The sequence below is a fragment of the Protopterus annectens genome, chromosome 3.part0 (genome assembly GCF_019279795.1).
Source record: "Protopterus annectens isolate FY-2018-M chromosome 3.part0, PAN1.0, whole genome shotgun sequence".
Taxonomy (NCBI): Eukaryota; Metazoa; Chordata; order Ceratodontiformes; family Protopteridae; genus Protopterus; species Protopterus annectens.
This window is the reverse complement of record NC_056731.1, coordinates 1,909,229,738-1,909,245,775: the sequence shown is the minus strand read 5'-3', so window position 1 is coordinate 1,909,245,775 and position 16,038 is coordinate 1,909,229,738. Positions and strand designations below refer to the sequence as shown.

General features: G+C 40.2%; 1 protein-coding gene across 1 annotated transcript in view; it reads right to left on the bottom strand.

Moving 5' to 3' along the window:
* The window catches only part of WWP1 (WW domain containing E3 ubiquitin protein ligase 1), a 2,386,594-nt gene that overhangs the window by 1,030,612 nt on the left and 1,339,944 nt on the right, over positions 1 to 16,038 (bottom strand). The window lies entirely within an intron of this gene.

The window sequence follows — 16,038 nt, the reverse complement described above, 5'->3', positions numbered from 1 at the left end:
TGATTAACAAAGTCTTGGGTCCTGCGTTGGTTGCTGTTCCTTCTTCCATGACATCAGGTCGTCAGGGGTATAAAACATGTAGCCAACGCCATTACATCAGTTTTTCTTGCCCCAGATGTCAAGTGCCCCCCTAACGGGACGCAATTAAATATAAAAGTACAAGGATATAGCTCCAACAAAAAAGCAAATACACCAAAAAGGCTTTTAAGCATAGTAAAGGAAAGTAGAGGTATAGCCAAAAGAAGTTAGGGGGCTGGAGGGAGGGTAACCAGGACTGCAACAGTGAATACACTCGAACATCTACATTTATGGTAAGTGTACACAACTGTACTATGTTCTTCGTGTTTCACTGTTGCACTCATTACATTTGGGTAGATTCCCAAAGCTATGGTTGGGAGGAGGACTTTAGATAGCATTAGGGCCAGCTATAAGGCCCTGCAAGACTGCAGTGGCAAAGCCAGCTCTGGATTTAGAGAAAATTGGCAAATGATAATGTTTGGTGAAAGTATGTACAGAACTCCACGTAGCAGCTTCTAGGATGTCCCTGGTAGGGACACCTCAGAGAAAGGCTGTAGAGGTAGATGCAGCCCTGGTGGAGTGAGGTCTGATCCCCTGGGGGATAGGTTTTCCATGGTGCTTATAGCAGAAATGAATGCAATGGCTTATCCATTTAGAAATGGTTTGCTTTGAAATAGCCTTCCCCTTTGCCCCTGCAACAAATGCCACCAGCAGTTGTTCAGATTTCCTTTGAAGTTTAGTCTTGTCCAAGTAGAATCTAAGCTGTCTGTGCACATCTAAGGAATGCAGTATCCGTTACCCTTTATTCTGTGGATTGGGAAAGAAGGTTGGCAAATGAACGGACTGATTAAGGGTCACACTGGATACCACCTTGGGCATGAAGGATGGATTGATTCTGAGGGACACCCTGTCCGCATGAAAGATGATGAAAGGCTCCACTGCCATAAGGGCCTGTAATTCACATACCCTTCTAGCTGAAGTGATTGTTGAAAGGAAAGCTGTTTTCCAAGAAAGACATTTTAAGTCTGCAGTAGCAGCTGGCTCGAAAGGAGGGAGAGTGAGTTTCTCCAAGACAAAGTTGCTTGAGCAGTGGATGAGAGAAGAGGGGAGGTTCTGTGTTATAATGAGCTGAAATGGCTGAGGCATGCATTTTAATGGAGGAAAAAAGACAGGCCCTTGTGAAGCATCTCAGTTAAGTATTGTAAAATCTGAGGTAAATTAGGCGCTGCTGTGCTCATCCTTTGAGACTGGCTCCAGGCACAGAATCTTTTCCATTTTTCAGCATAAGATTTTCTAGTACTAGGCCTCCTTGCCTCTAAAATTATATCCATCACAGGTTTGCTGAGGGATGGTAAAGGAGAGATTAAGTAATTAGACAGGCTGCAAGGTTCAGTGTTAGAAGCTGAGGGTGCAGAATCTGATTAGCCTGCTGAGACAGCAGGGAAGGAGTCTGAGGCAGGTATCATGGAGATAACCGTGACACACTGCGCAGGAGTGGTACCAGTGTTGGCGCGGCCAGTCTGGAGCAATCAAAATCATCCTTTGTTTGTCCTGTTTGATTTTTAGTAGTACTTTGGAGAGCAGAGGCAGATTGGGCAAAATTTGTCCAGTTGGTAGTTCTGGGGAGAGGCAAACAGATCTATATCTGGGCTTCCCCATTTGCTTGTCAACATGTTGAAAATCCTTGGTTCCAATTTCCACTCGTGTGGGTCCATGAGGTTTCTGCTTAGTCCGTCTGCCAGTGTATTTAATTTTCCTGGCAGGAATTGAGCTTGCAGGTGCACTTGGTAGCTCAAGGCTGTGTTCCACAATGCCATGGCTAGTCTGCAGAGGGGGTAAGAATGTGTACCCCCCTGCTTGTTTATGTACCACATGACAACACGTCTTTACCATTAGTTGTCCTGGAAGAATGTGGTCCTTGAAGGCTGTCAGAGCATTCTGTACAGCTAACATTTCTTTTTGACTGATATGCAGGTGCATTTGACTTGGGTTCCATTTGCCCTGAATGCACTTCCCTGCCAGGTGAGCACCCCATGCATAGTCTAATGCGTCTGTTAGGGTTTGGGGGGCAGGGGGTGGTGTGAAAGGTAGTCCCTTGTTTTGGTGGCAGACGTCTGCCCACCAAAGGAACTCTAGGCGTAGGCAAGGTATGATAGGAATCATCGTTTCTAGGTCTGGAGAATGTTGACACCATAGGCTTTTTAGATACCACTGTAGTTTCCTCATATGCAGTCTTGCATATGGAATTAGAAGAATGCAGGAGGCCATGAACCCCAAGGCTTGCAGTATTTGTCTTGCAGATAGCAGGGTTTTTGTGGCCACTTGTTTGAAGTAGGCTGTCAAATGAATTTGTTTCTCTGGCGTGAGGTAAACCATCTGGGAAATTGTATTCAAGCTTGCTCCCTGGAATATAATTTGTTGACAGGGTACCAGATGTGATTTATTTTTGTTTATGGTGTACCCCAGACAAGTTAGAACCCTTTTTACAAAGGTCAGATGATTCAAAAGTATGTCCTGGCTTTCTGCCTGAATTAGACAATCGTCCAGGTATGGGTATATTTGAATAATTTCTTTGCCTGCAAAATGCAATAACTGGAGCTAGGCACTTTGTGAATACCCTGGGCGCAGTAGATAAGCCAAAGGGCAGTACAGAGAACTGATAGTGCATGAAGCCTGCTTTGAAGCGTAGGTATCTTCTGCAAGATTCCCTGATTGGGATGTGCAGGTCTGCTTCTTTTAAATCTAGTGTTGCCAACCAGACATATTTGCCAAGCATAGGAAGTAATTGGTGAAGAGTCAGCATCTTGAATTTTGGAATTTCCAAAAAGGTATTTAGAGTAGACAGGTCCTGGATAGGATGCCATGAATTGTCTTTTCTGGGTACCAAAAAAAGGCTCTACTAGAAACCTTGTCCCTTTTCCTCTTCTAGTACCAGTTGAACAGCCCCCATGCTTAAGAGAGAAAGTACTTGTCTTTGGGCCTCTGCCCACTGATTTGGGGGTAGGTCCGGCCACCCACTTGGTGTTGGGCAATGTGTGGAAGTGAAATCTGTATCCCTGGGACACTATATTTAAAACCCAATTTGTCCTGGGTAATGAGTTCCCAATTCTTTGCATGAAGAGCAATCTTTCCCTCCAAAGGGGCAGTCAGTTGATAAGTGCTTGGAAATTTTAAAAGGAAGTCATTGAGACAGTTTACCATAGGGGGGAGTCTTATTATTCACAGATTTGGAAGTGGAGGCCCCCCCCCCCACTGCTTAGTTCTGTGTGTCCCCTAGGACTGAAACCTGGGTTTTTTGCTGTGTCTGGGTTTGGCTTGAGAAGACCTGGAAAGGGCTGGAAAGGACCAATTCTTATAGGGCCAGCGCCTACTAAATCTAGGAGGCTGAGCTTGTAAAAATATTTAACAGTTTGCATAGATTTAGCTTTATCTTCCATCTTTTTAAGAACTTCCTCAGCCTTGTTGCCAAACAGGCGGTCCTGAGTTAAAGGAGCATCCAACAATTTAGTTTTAACAAGATCAGGCAAAGATTGCTCCTTAAGCCAAGCATGCCTTCTGAGCACAGACCCAGTAACAGCAGCCCTGCAAGAGGCCTCTAATGAATCAAAACCACATTGCAAAGTATGTTTTCCAACTTGCCCAGCAGAATGCATTAAATCCTGTAATTTTTATTTTCCACATAGTCAGGAATCAACATCATTTTCTGTTTAAGCAGTCCAATAACATGTTGCTGATATTTTAACATATGAAACTGGCAGTTTAAAGCCCTAATGGCCAAGGTTGCAGAAGTGTAAACCTTCCTACCCCATCTATCCAGCACCCTAGAGTCTCTATCAGAAGGGTAGGATTTTTAGCAGTAGAAGCCTTAATGCCCTTGGGCCCCAGTGAAATAGTCTCTGGATCTGCAACAGGATTTTTGAAAAAGAACTTGTGGGACTCAGGGACCCTGTAGAATCTGTCATGTTTTCTGGGAGCAGGAGGCAGGGAATCAGGGGCCAAACTAGATTCCGAAAAAGCATCATCAACAATGTCTACTACAGGAGGAATAGCTAAAGGCCTATGCTGAGGTAGGAGAAGGAAATCCCTAAGCCTCTTTTTTGAATCAGAAAATTCCTGGCTTTCCCAGTGGAAATGCTCCCTTAGAGCATGCACGGTTTCCCCAAAAGATAAATCCTCAGGAGGGGAAGCAGAGGGAATGGAGCCCTCTGCATCAGAATCTTCATAAGTAGACAAGGGCAAATCCAGATCATCAGAAGAATCAGAAAAAACAGAATCGTGATCAGAAGATTCATAATCAACTTCAGTCCTAGGCCTCTTAGAAGGAGGAGGTTGGCTACCCCTGATTAGAGTTATTAGATCTTCAGCCATTCTTATTATTTGATTTTTAGGCCTAGAGGCCTGAGCATGTGGCCTGGGCGTCAATTTTTTAGACATGGATCGAGATTTAAGCCTAAGTAAAGAAGGAGGTGTAGGTTTAATATGCAAGTCCTTAGGCCTGAATACACCCTCAGAAGCCGGTGCCTGCACAGCGGCTTCGGACCCATCCAAGGTAGAGACATCCGCAGGTTCCACAGTTGAAGCATCTCGCGGCATACCGGACTCTGAATGGGTCTCAGTAGAGGCCTGCGAATCAGAAGTAGCCGGTATCAGGGGTTGCGAAAGCGCCTGGCGAAGTGGCTTAGGAGAAGCGTTGTCCGTAGTTTTGGACCTTGGCGGCCTGTCTCTGTCTTTATCCTTGCGTTTTTTTTTGGAATGCTGGTAGTCGGATGGCTAACCGATGACATTTCTGGATAATTAAACCGAGAACCGAAATATTTTGAGTTGAAAATATATCGACGACGGATAGTGCACTGATTAAATAAAGCACAAAACTTACAGCAAGGGATGTCGTGATCAGGGCCCAGGCAAGGAATACAGTACGAATGAAAATCTTTATGAGGTATTTCTTTTCCACAAGTAATGCAATTATTAAGTTTTACTGACATTGGTAAGGAGCAAGAAAAAGTTTCCCCAATGGGGTACTTAGCTTTAGTTGAAGACTTCGGTTCTGAAACTCGAAAACTAAAATTTCAGGAGTCGGCCAACCGGCACTTGCAAACTGCTTCTGCTTCAGGCACCACACAACAAGAAAGACTGATGTAATGGTGTCGGCTGCATGTTTTATACCCCTGATGACCTGACATCGTGGAAGAAGGGACAGCAACCGATGCAGGACCCAAGACTTTGTTAATCAGGCCGACTGAGGGCTACCTGCAAGGAGATAACCCAAATGTAATGACTACAGCAGTGAAACACGAAGAACATCACTGATATGTCAGTGACAAGAGGGTTTCCTTTACCCATCCCAATAGATGCCCACAATATTAGAATTTTGATTGAAAACTGCATCATCATCAGTGTAAGAGATCTTAAGGAAGTTTTGGGTTTGGAACCCAAGTTTCATTACAAAAAGAACCTTTGATCTTAAACTTTTGAAAATATTCCTAATACTAAGAGCATTGGTAAATGTTTTTTTGCAATTTATTTATTTTACATTTGTTGACCGAGAATGTCCGACTGGATGCATGCCCACTTTCAGTGGAGGCCCGAGGAGAAAAGCTCCACAGATCAAATTACAAGCAAATATTAGGAGTATACAGAAGCATGAAAATTTACATAGATAATACACACCTTAAAATTAACATAGTTACATACTGATGAAGCTTAAAATTAACAGTTACATAAAATGTGCACATCTTTTACAATTTTAGAACTGGATGAGACAGTGCACAAGTGCAATGGTTGCAAATCTTGTAGATTTACCACAGAGGGGGTTCAAATGTGATTCTGAGATATACTGGTAAGCAAATCTGGGATAAAGCAGACTTACTTGTAATTCATGTTATGTGGTCTATTTAGCAACCTGTGAAATATGCAATAGTTACGATGTAAGGAAGACTATCAGGAAATTGTCGAAACTTTAATAAATTTGTATTGGATATTTTGACATCAGGTCCTTTCTGTGGTGATATTAGAACTATTTGGAAGTTAAAGAACTTAATTGGCACATTATACTGCAAGCAGATAAGGCACCAGATCACAATGAAATTATTAACATTGTTGAAATTATTTAGTTATTTTAGTTTATGGGTTACTCTGTTTATATGGACTAAATGTAAGAAAACTTGATTAATATTTATTATCCAGTTTTTCATTATTACTTTAAATTTTGGATTTATATATTTTTGTTTTTTTAAGTGTGTATGTGAAACAGTTTAATTGAAACTATAAAATCAAAAAATGGATTTCAACGCCAAAACTAAAAAACAACTTGCTTTAATTTAAAGCCCTTTCTCACTGCATACAACACAATTTAAAATCGGAGCTTTTAAATACAACACGACTTCATTATCCAACCAGATTCTTCCCTTTCTCAGAAGAGAACTTTAAAGATACAGCACATGCAAATAAGCAATATATAGATATTTAATTAGCTAGTACAAGCGTCATACAAATTTAAAAGATAATTACACCAAAAAAGCATAAAATCTTTACATATTACATTTCAGTTTCATTTTTTACACTTTAATACAGGTTTTATACTAACTACAGCTCTTAAGAAAAGTGAAGGTCAAATATTGCCAAGTATACATAGGAAGGATGTGCAAGCAGATAGGTTCCTGCATAGGTTCTGCATGCTCCCTACACATGTATTTAAAGGGATAGTGAAGAGTCAATACATAAGTGTGAGCAGACTAAATACGGACAGATTTATGTAATCAACAAATTAATATTTTGAAACAGGAATTTAAAATAAGAGGTATGATAATGGCTTGCAAAATGAAACCTTGACCTATGTAAATGTTGAAAGAGACGGTAGAGCTAAGCCATACTTTGACCCAAATGATGTATCCATAACATTTAGCCATAATAATGATAACGATACTCTTAGTAGGTGTAAAATGAATGATGATGCTAGAGTTATATATAAAATGTCTTATAATGTAAATGCCACTGGTTTGACTAATATTATTAGAAACAATTGGGACATATTAACATAGATGGCAGAACTTAAGCTGGTTACTAGTAGTCCTACTTTTGAGTATTAAAAATGTTCCAACTTAAAAGAAAGGATATGTTATAAGGAAATGTGTAAGAATAGGTCTGAGGCTGTAAAAACTAGGAGAAAAAGTACATTTCCATGCTATAATTGCATATTTTGCAAATATATCGAATCTACACTCGGCTGTGGTGCCTTCTGTGTTGAGTCTGCATGTCCTTCTTGTGGTCGCGTGGGTTTCCTCCGGGTGCTCCGGTTTCCTCCCACATCCCAAACACATGCTGAAGGTGGATTGGACACACTAAATTGGGCCTGTGTGCATGCATGCGCCTTCTGTTGAAGGTTGGGCATCAGGCTGGCAACTCAACACAGTAAAACTCTACTGCCAAACGTTCTGCGGACCGTTGCTCCGCTGTGGCGACCCCTAACTGGGAAAAGCTGAAAGGAGAAGAAAGACTGAATCTGCTGTTATCTTTGAACATCCACATACAGATTTGAATTTAATTGTTTTGCCACTTGCAATACTGCAGATTTATTTACCTGTGTACACCACATGCAGCAGATTTTATATAGGTAAATGTTAACAGGAAATTCATAGAGAATATCAGAGCATCTTTCAGAAATTAGAAGGAAGATACTAATTTCTTGGCTAAACACATTCAAGAATGCGATATTCATCATACTTCTAAGTTTAGAATAAGATAAAAAAAGTTTTTGAACTTAAAAGGGGGTGATATATTAAATGACACTGAGCTGGCCAAGTATCAATGGATTTTGAGGTTACACGCTGAGCGTGCACCTGGTCTGAATAAATACAGGTTTTTTACTAACTGAAGCAAAGTATAAACAAATGTAATTTAAATGAAATGCAATATGTAAAGCTTTTATGCTTTTTTTGTATAACTGTTATCTTTTAAGTTTTTGTTGACGCTTCTACTACCAATTAAGTATCTATTTATTTATTATTTGTATGTGCTGTGTCTTTAAAGTTCTCTTTTGAGAAAGTGAGGATATGACTGGATAATGAAGTCATATGCTGTATTTAAAAGCTCCGATTTTAAATTATGTATTGCATGCACTGAGAAAGGGCTTTGCCCGAAAGCTTTGCTGTCTGAATTTGTGCTTAAATTAAAGCAAGTTGTGTTTTTAGTTTTGGTGATGAGATCATTTTTTTTTTTTTTTTTTTAATAGTTGCTGTTGTATTTCAATTCATTGATCTCAAACTTCTCTCTCCCTGCCTTCAAAAAGTTTAATCGAGTCAGGTGATTTACTGACTATTTAAGGGGTGTGCTTGCATTGTATTGTAGCTCTGAAGAAATTCTGAGTAAAGGATGAAAGTATTCAGCTTTACAACTGGTGCAGTTTTTTGTTGTCCATTAACATTTATTTATTTTCAGTTTGTTTGCCAGGATGGTCCATTGGGCAACGAGGAGCCCATTTTCAATGGAGTCCTGTGGAGAAAAGCTGCAGAGAAGTACAAAATACAAATACAAACAAAGCAAATACAATACAAATAGAAATACAAAAAAATACACAGAAACACACTGCAATAAAAATTCAACTTCCAGTTCTTGTAAAATAAGATTGTTCCAACAGTTATTGTTAGGAATACAAGACAATAGGAAGCTCATAGCAAATGTATTAGCTTGTGAAGAGTAACTAAGGTTGAGAAAGCTATGTAGGGTGGGAGCAGGAACATTCCCATTGTGAGTTAAGATGGGTCTGGAGTAAAGTTTTTAAAGCAGAGAGACTTGCTTAGTGGTACGGATGTGTGGTGGGAGAGAGTTCCAATGGTGTGCTACAGAGAAGGATAGAAGATATTTGCCTGGCGAACAGACAGGTTCATGTAGCTCAATTAGATTTTGGAAGTTGGATCTTAGATATCTATTTGGTAGATGCATTTGGAAAGTAGAGGTAAGGGAGGGGCTAAAAATAAGTTTGTGTGCTTGGATGAGTTGAGTATAGCTGACATAATTGGGTAGCTCAAGTCAGTTCAGTTGGTGTAGGGATGTACAGTGATGGGTAGAGGATCTGTGGCCAGTAGCACATTTAGAAATTCTGTAGTAGCAGGAGGAAAGTTTTGACTTGAGGGAGGATTGTACATTAGCAAGGATAGCGGGCACCATATAAGAGGGAAAGGATGAGGTAAGTAGTAGCAAATATGATCCTGGTGGAGGGAGAGATGTGGCGGTAGAGCATGGCAAGTTTCTTGTGTGTTTTTTTTATGTTTACTTGTAGATGGTTATCAAACTTTAGCTGGTCATCAATGAGGACTCCTAATAGTTTTGCGGTGGAGACTGTTTCGAGAAGTGTGTTATTTTGGCTGGTGATAGAGAATGAATCTTTATCTAGGATGGTGGTTTTAGAAGGGGAGAATATCATTAGTTTGGTCTTGGTTGCATTGAGTGCCAGGTGGTTTGCTAGCATCCATTGTTCCATAGAAGAGAAGGCATCCTGAGTTAATTTTGCTAATGAGGAAGCAGAAGTGGCAGAGCAGATTATTGTAGAGTTGTCAGCGTACTGGATGAGTTTAGCATTAGGGACGGCAAGATAGAAGTTATTTATGAAAATAATGAATAGGAGGGGGTCCTAGAATAGAACCTTGGGGCAAGTCTGTGGGAGTAATTAGGAAAGGTGAAATAGCTTTTTTCCACTTGACTGCTTGTTGCCTGTTGGATAGGTAACTGGGGAACCAGTGGGATAGGTTTAGTTTGGAGAGTTTAGTAAGAAGGCTGTGAAAGATGGTGTCAAAGGCCTTAGAAAGGTCTAACAGCAGGGTGGACACAATGTGACCGGAGTCTCGGGCCTTGTTAACAGTTTCTAGGAAGGAGAGGAGAGCACTGGTGGTACTATGGCTGGGTCGGAAACCATGCTGGGTAGGAGTAAGAGGGTAGACGTTGTAGGTGGATACATTTTTTGAGAAGTTTAGAAATAGGGGATATGATAGTGATAGGTCTGGAGTTAGGGATGTTATTGTTGATGCCCCCTTTATGAAGTGGAATAATAAAGGCCTTTTTCCAGAGCTGGGGGACATGACATTCTGAAATAGACTGATGTATTAATATGCAAATAAGGAGGGCAATGGCTTCTGCTATTTTTAGGAAGCAGGAGGGTATGTTGTCAGGGGCATTAGAACATGGTTTCAGTTTTAGAAGTTTTTTTTTTTTATAGCAAAGACAGGGATGGGGTTCATGGAAAATGGAGGAGGTTGGGAGCTGGAGTTAACAGAGGAGAAAGAGATGTCAGGGGGTTGGATGTGGGGAAGCTGAATTATTTGTGAAGGATGGTGTTAGTTTGGCTACGGAGTCTATAAAGAAGGAGTTAAATTGGGAAGCTAGTCCCAACTGGGAGGCATTTGGGTCAGAGCAGGGGTTCTCTTTTTTACCTGGGTTGAGGAGGGAGGAGATTCCATCCCAGAATTTTTTAGGGTTAAATTTATTTTTGGTTGTGTGTGGAAAAATAGGTTTTACAGTCTGAGATGATGAGTTTTTTTTACTTTGTTGCGGAGTGTTTTGTATTCATTCAGGCTAGTTGTGGTTTTAGTTTTATGGTAAGGTTTCCAAGCTTTATCATGGAGCAGCATGAAGAGTAAGGTATTCTTAATCATGGGACTATGTTGCTTTTTGCGCATTTTGTTTTTCCAGGGTGCAAAGGAGTCAAGCAAATTTAAGAAAGTTGTATTAAAGTAAGTAACAGCATTGTCGATGGGTAATGTTTTTAGTGGGTTCAAGTTTGTGCTTTTTATTGCTTTTGAGAACTTACTGGGGTTAAAGTTTTTAGGTACTGAGTAGAGGTATAGGTATGGGTTAGCTATGCGGGGGAGGGAACAGGATGGGCGAAAGTGGGAAGGTGGTCACCTAGTGGGTCGGGAAGGGTACCACTATTACTTATGTAGTGGGGATGTGAAACTAGAATTTACTGCCTTTATTGCTTTTTTTTTACTTGCAATGTGCTTGTATAAGTACATTACTGTGTCCTACAGTTCGCTTTTTCGGTGGATTTGTTTATTGGTTTGTAGCCATTTTGGTCTTTTATTGGCATCCAGGCATATCACCGGATGGTAGTGCCTGAACCGGCAGCCTGAAAGGTATGCTCTCTGTTGGAGATCAACCTCATGGATGCATTTAGAGTGCACAGTTTTGAAGATGACCTCTTACAGTCCTTCACAGATATGGACTCAGACAGGGATTTGGAGAGTTCCTTGTCAAATCCCTCTGCAGCCTCGTAAAGTGTGCAAAATAATTCAGGGACCACAAAGCAAAGGTTATACAAACAAAATGCACTTCCTAAATCTGTCTAATGCCTTCAGCTCTCTATTTAGGGGATGAACAGAGGAGCTCTGTTCTGCTACCTCCATTTTTATGGCTGCCACCACAACTACAGCACCAACAGGGACTCCTTTTCTCCAATGGGGTCTGCCCTTTGGTGGTGCCACAATTTTATCCAGGCAACTGGGAAATGGTTTGAAAAAATCCAGCTCCTTCCATGCCCGGTGAAAAACTAGGTCAATAAGCTCATCAGCCGAGGGTATCACCCAAGACATAGATGGGCCGGAACCAAAAGCTTCCAGAAAAACTGACTCCTTTGGAATGGAGTATCAGAAGACCAGTCATCCATTTCATTAAGTATCTCAAGGATGTCTCCAAAAGAGACGTCATCTGGTGGACATATGTGGGACCCTTTCCCTTTCTAGAAATCATTATCCTCTGTAAGAGATTCCACAGGGGAGTCCATGTGCCTCTTTTTGCACATTTTCTTACAGGGAACCTATTCAATGGGATGTTCTGGGGAGATATCTGAAGAGAGGGGAATTTCCTGCAGGGAAGCTGTCTGGAAGCTAGTTGCTAGAGGCTGTCCCTGAGGGATAGGAGTAATGGGATCCTAGCTCGGGACCCCCTCTCCACTGCTTTGAAAGCAGATGGACTGGGAGAAATCGTAGCTGGCCGGACCAGGACAGAAACCTCCAAAGAAGCCAGCGCTGACCCTGACCTGATCATGGCCTTGAGGAGGGAGCAAAACCAGAGCGGTCTAGTGCTCACACACTGAGGGGCAAGGATGGCTCCAACATTATTGGAGTTGCCCCCCCCCAGATCTGACACTGATGCTATGGCTCTGGGACTCATTCCAATCTGAAGGAAAAGAAGAGAACTAGTCAGGCAAACTGTCTGGGTCGAAGATATGGCCATCTTTGGATCCGACATGGACTGTGCTGAGGCTCTTGGATCCAAGGGCTCCGAAACCATAGAACAGATCAGAGGAGGAGATATGACTACATGGTAAGTGGAGGAAAGGCTCACAGATCCGATAGGAGATGGAGCCAGAATATCCCCCATCTGGATCTGAGCTCTGAGGAACTTCCTCATCATCCTACCAACATCTGCTTTCGAAAGACTTCTTGAGGGTCTCACGGAAGAGGTAGTGAACTAAGGCCTTGAGTCTGTCCTCAGCGTAGTTTGAAAAAAAGGGGAATGGAACTGAGGGGATACCAGATCAACTGCAAACCTGGTTGAGAGGGTTCGGGGAGACTTGGATACACAAGTCAGATCAGAGGACTGAGGATCTGAAAACTGCTTAGGAGACTTCACCAATATGACACATGGATCCAATGGCTTCTTTTTAGGATCTGAAGATGTTGGAGCCAACATTCTTCAGATATTCTTAGGGGGCCTCAAAGAAGCTGTTGAGGAAGCTGCTGCTTGTGGAGACGAAGTAGAAGATCTCTTCCTAGGATCCGAAGGGGCCTTACGGTGTTTACTGGGGGTTTCAGTTCCTGACACAGGACGACGACTGCTGAGGCAGCAGTCCTTTCAAAACTAGTTTCTCCTACCCGCTAGTGTCCTAGAATTAAACGTGGAACAAACAGAATTAGTGAAAAGATGTGCCACTCCTAGACACTTCCCCCATAGGAAATACATTTCTTAAAGCTGGTCAGTTTTTTGGCCATAGCTAGCTGACAAGAAAAGTAGAGAATGATACCAGTAAATTTTTTTTTTTTTTTTAAGCCAAGGGGGCTACCAATTACGGTAGGAAGAATACCTTTAAACAGAGAAGGAAGAACATATCAAGGAAGGATGGATGCCAATAATGGTATGCTCGAAACTACCAATAATGTAGAAAAAGGATATCACCTAACCAGAAAAACACCCCAAAACTAGAAAAAGTAGCAGTATAACAAAATTGTAATATATACATATATATATATATATATATATATATATATATATATATACACATATACATATATATATATATATATATATATATATACACACACATACAAACAAACACACACACACACACACACATATATATATATATATATATATATATATGGTCAAAAGTAGAAAACTACTCAACAATTTTCATAAAAAGGCCAACACTAAGCTCATATATATATATATATATATATATATAAATATATATATATATATATATATATATATATATATATATATATATATATATAATATAAATACACACACACATTATATATATGGGTCTACTTCTCTTTATCAAAGAAACACTTCTTTGAAAAAGAGAAGCAGACCCACATTACGCAAAAGTGCACTTAACCGAAAGTGCACTTCTGCTAAGAATGGTTCAATGACCTGTTAAGGACCACTGAGGTGCCAAAGCACACTACAGTGGGGAAAAGAGAATTTACTTGTTTCCCCACTGTAGTGCGATCTTGGAGTTGATATATTTAAGTAAGGGTGTGTGGGGAGCATAACCCTCCACATGGGGGGTGCTGGGGGGCTTGCCCCCCTGTAAAAACATTGTTTTGGTGTTCCTTAATGGTTCATTGAACCGTTCTTCGTGAAAGTGCACTTTCGGTTAAGTCCACTTTTGCATAAGTGTGGGTCTACTGCTCTTTTTCGAAGAAGTGTTTCTTCGATGAAGTACAGTAGACCCATATATATATATATATATATATATATATATATATATATATATATATATATATATATGTATATATATATGGTCAAAAATAGGAAACTACTCAATTTTCATTAAAAGGCCAACACTAAGCTCCAAGAGAGGATCTGCATTTGTGCGAGATGGAGGCAAACAAGATCTGAGGTACTGTAGGATGGCTAGGGCATTATGGGTAGAGGGAGAAGCTTGAGAATTGGATCTGTAAGTCTGAGATATACAATCCATACACTGGGGAAAAATGAAAAGGACAACAGATAAAAGTTTCCCATTTTACATTGGTAGATTAATGTCACTGGTTTGAACTATAGACTTGTTTTTAAGCAAACATGCTTGAAAAAAAAAAAAGAAAATATGAAATGATCGTGGTAAATGTTTTATTTGTATTTGCAAAATCATTTATTTTTTCCATTAGCAAAATCTTTCTCTGGGAGAAAAGAAGTCTACAGATGCAAGCAATTAATCAAGAGGGGGCTAAGCAATGCGCACTCTGCAAAAAGTACAGAGATTCTTTAATGCATCTGCAAAGTTGATAGCTTTTGTTCTTTCTTCATTATTAACTTGGAGATGAGAAATCTGCAGTTGCAAGCAATTAACCATGGCACAACTGAACAATGTATGCTAATTTGTTATGTACCTTGTACAGTTCAAGATATACTGGCAAGCAGTTCAATGAAAAATGAAGTTTGAAACTATGGGAAGTGAGTAAGTTATACAAGTACTACCCTCCCCTGCAGCCTCAGTACTTTAACGTGTTTAAGACAACAGTGCACAATTTATTTACTAAAAGCCAGTGCACTTTTTTCTTGTGATCAGAAGTTAATGTTTATCAAAAGCATGCAAGTAATTTTTTTCACATCAGGAATGGAAAATGAGATAGACAGCAGTTAGTTTAAGCAGGAATGCTGACTGTAGCATACTCTTTGGCATGAGTAAGCTTTAATTTTATATCAGATAATGCCTGTGGGGGTAGTCAAAGATTCTGGGCAACTACTCCTATCTGGAGGGATAAACTTAATTTGTTGAAAATGTACACATTTTGTGTGTTGTATTCCAAGTTAAAAGAAAATGGGGGTTCTGAAAATGCATTTAGTTTCTCATTTGAGTGTTTTCATTGAAGCAAAAAATCTACAAAACTGTGATATAGATTCAAATGGAGATAAAAAAAAGCTGCCAAACAATGTGTGCATGTAAGCTAAACGTTGGAAATACACATTCAAAAGAAGTGTCATGTAAAACAGATGGTACTAATAGTTTTCTATCATAATGGCTACTCAGTCCATATTAATATGAAATACAAGTGGCTAAAGGTATAGATAAAAGCAAAGTATTGAATTATATGAAGAAGTGTAGGTTACAAAAATATTACAGAATACATATTTGTATAGAAATGAACAAGATAATTTGGCAAGGAAAAGTTTTCAGGATGGACAGTCAACAGAATATCAAAGACCAAGGTAAAGGGGGTAATACTAATTTCTAGAGGGGCTCCAATAGTGATCGAAGATGAAAAAAGACAATGGTAGATTTGTAGTACATCCCACACTGTATCATCACTAGCTTCAAGTCCCCAACCATGAACCATAAACACTACTCTGCATACTTGAAGTTACTATAATCATTTACCATTCAGCCCAACACATTACTCATGGCGATATTAACTACCCATAAACTGGGAAATATATGTGACCACTAACATGCAGGCTCAGAGATTTCTGGACTTTGACAATTCCAATGCTCTGGAACAGCTGGTCTGCACTCCCATTAAGGACTCGTATATCCTCAAACACAGTACTCACAAACATGGGGGAGTGCTGAAACCCCCCACAGCATAATGTTCTCATTGGTAAGATCAGATCATAGAACGGTCTGCTCTGAAATAAATCTAACAGTAGTACCCCCATAAAACCCTAAACAAATTTTCCAAGGCAAACTACCTTCTATTAAGGGATAGCAGAGGTAATTTTAAAGCTTCCCCTTACCCCAAAAACACTGAGGCCTATGCATATGTATACATGAATGCCCTTTACAACCACTTAAACATCTGC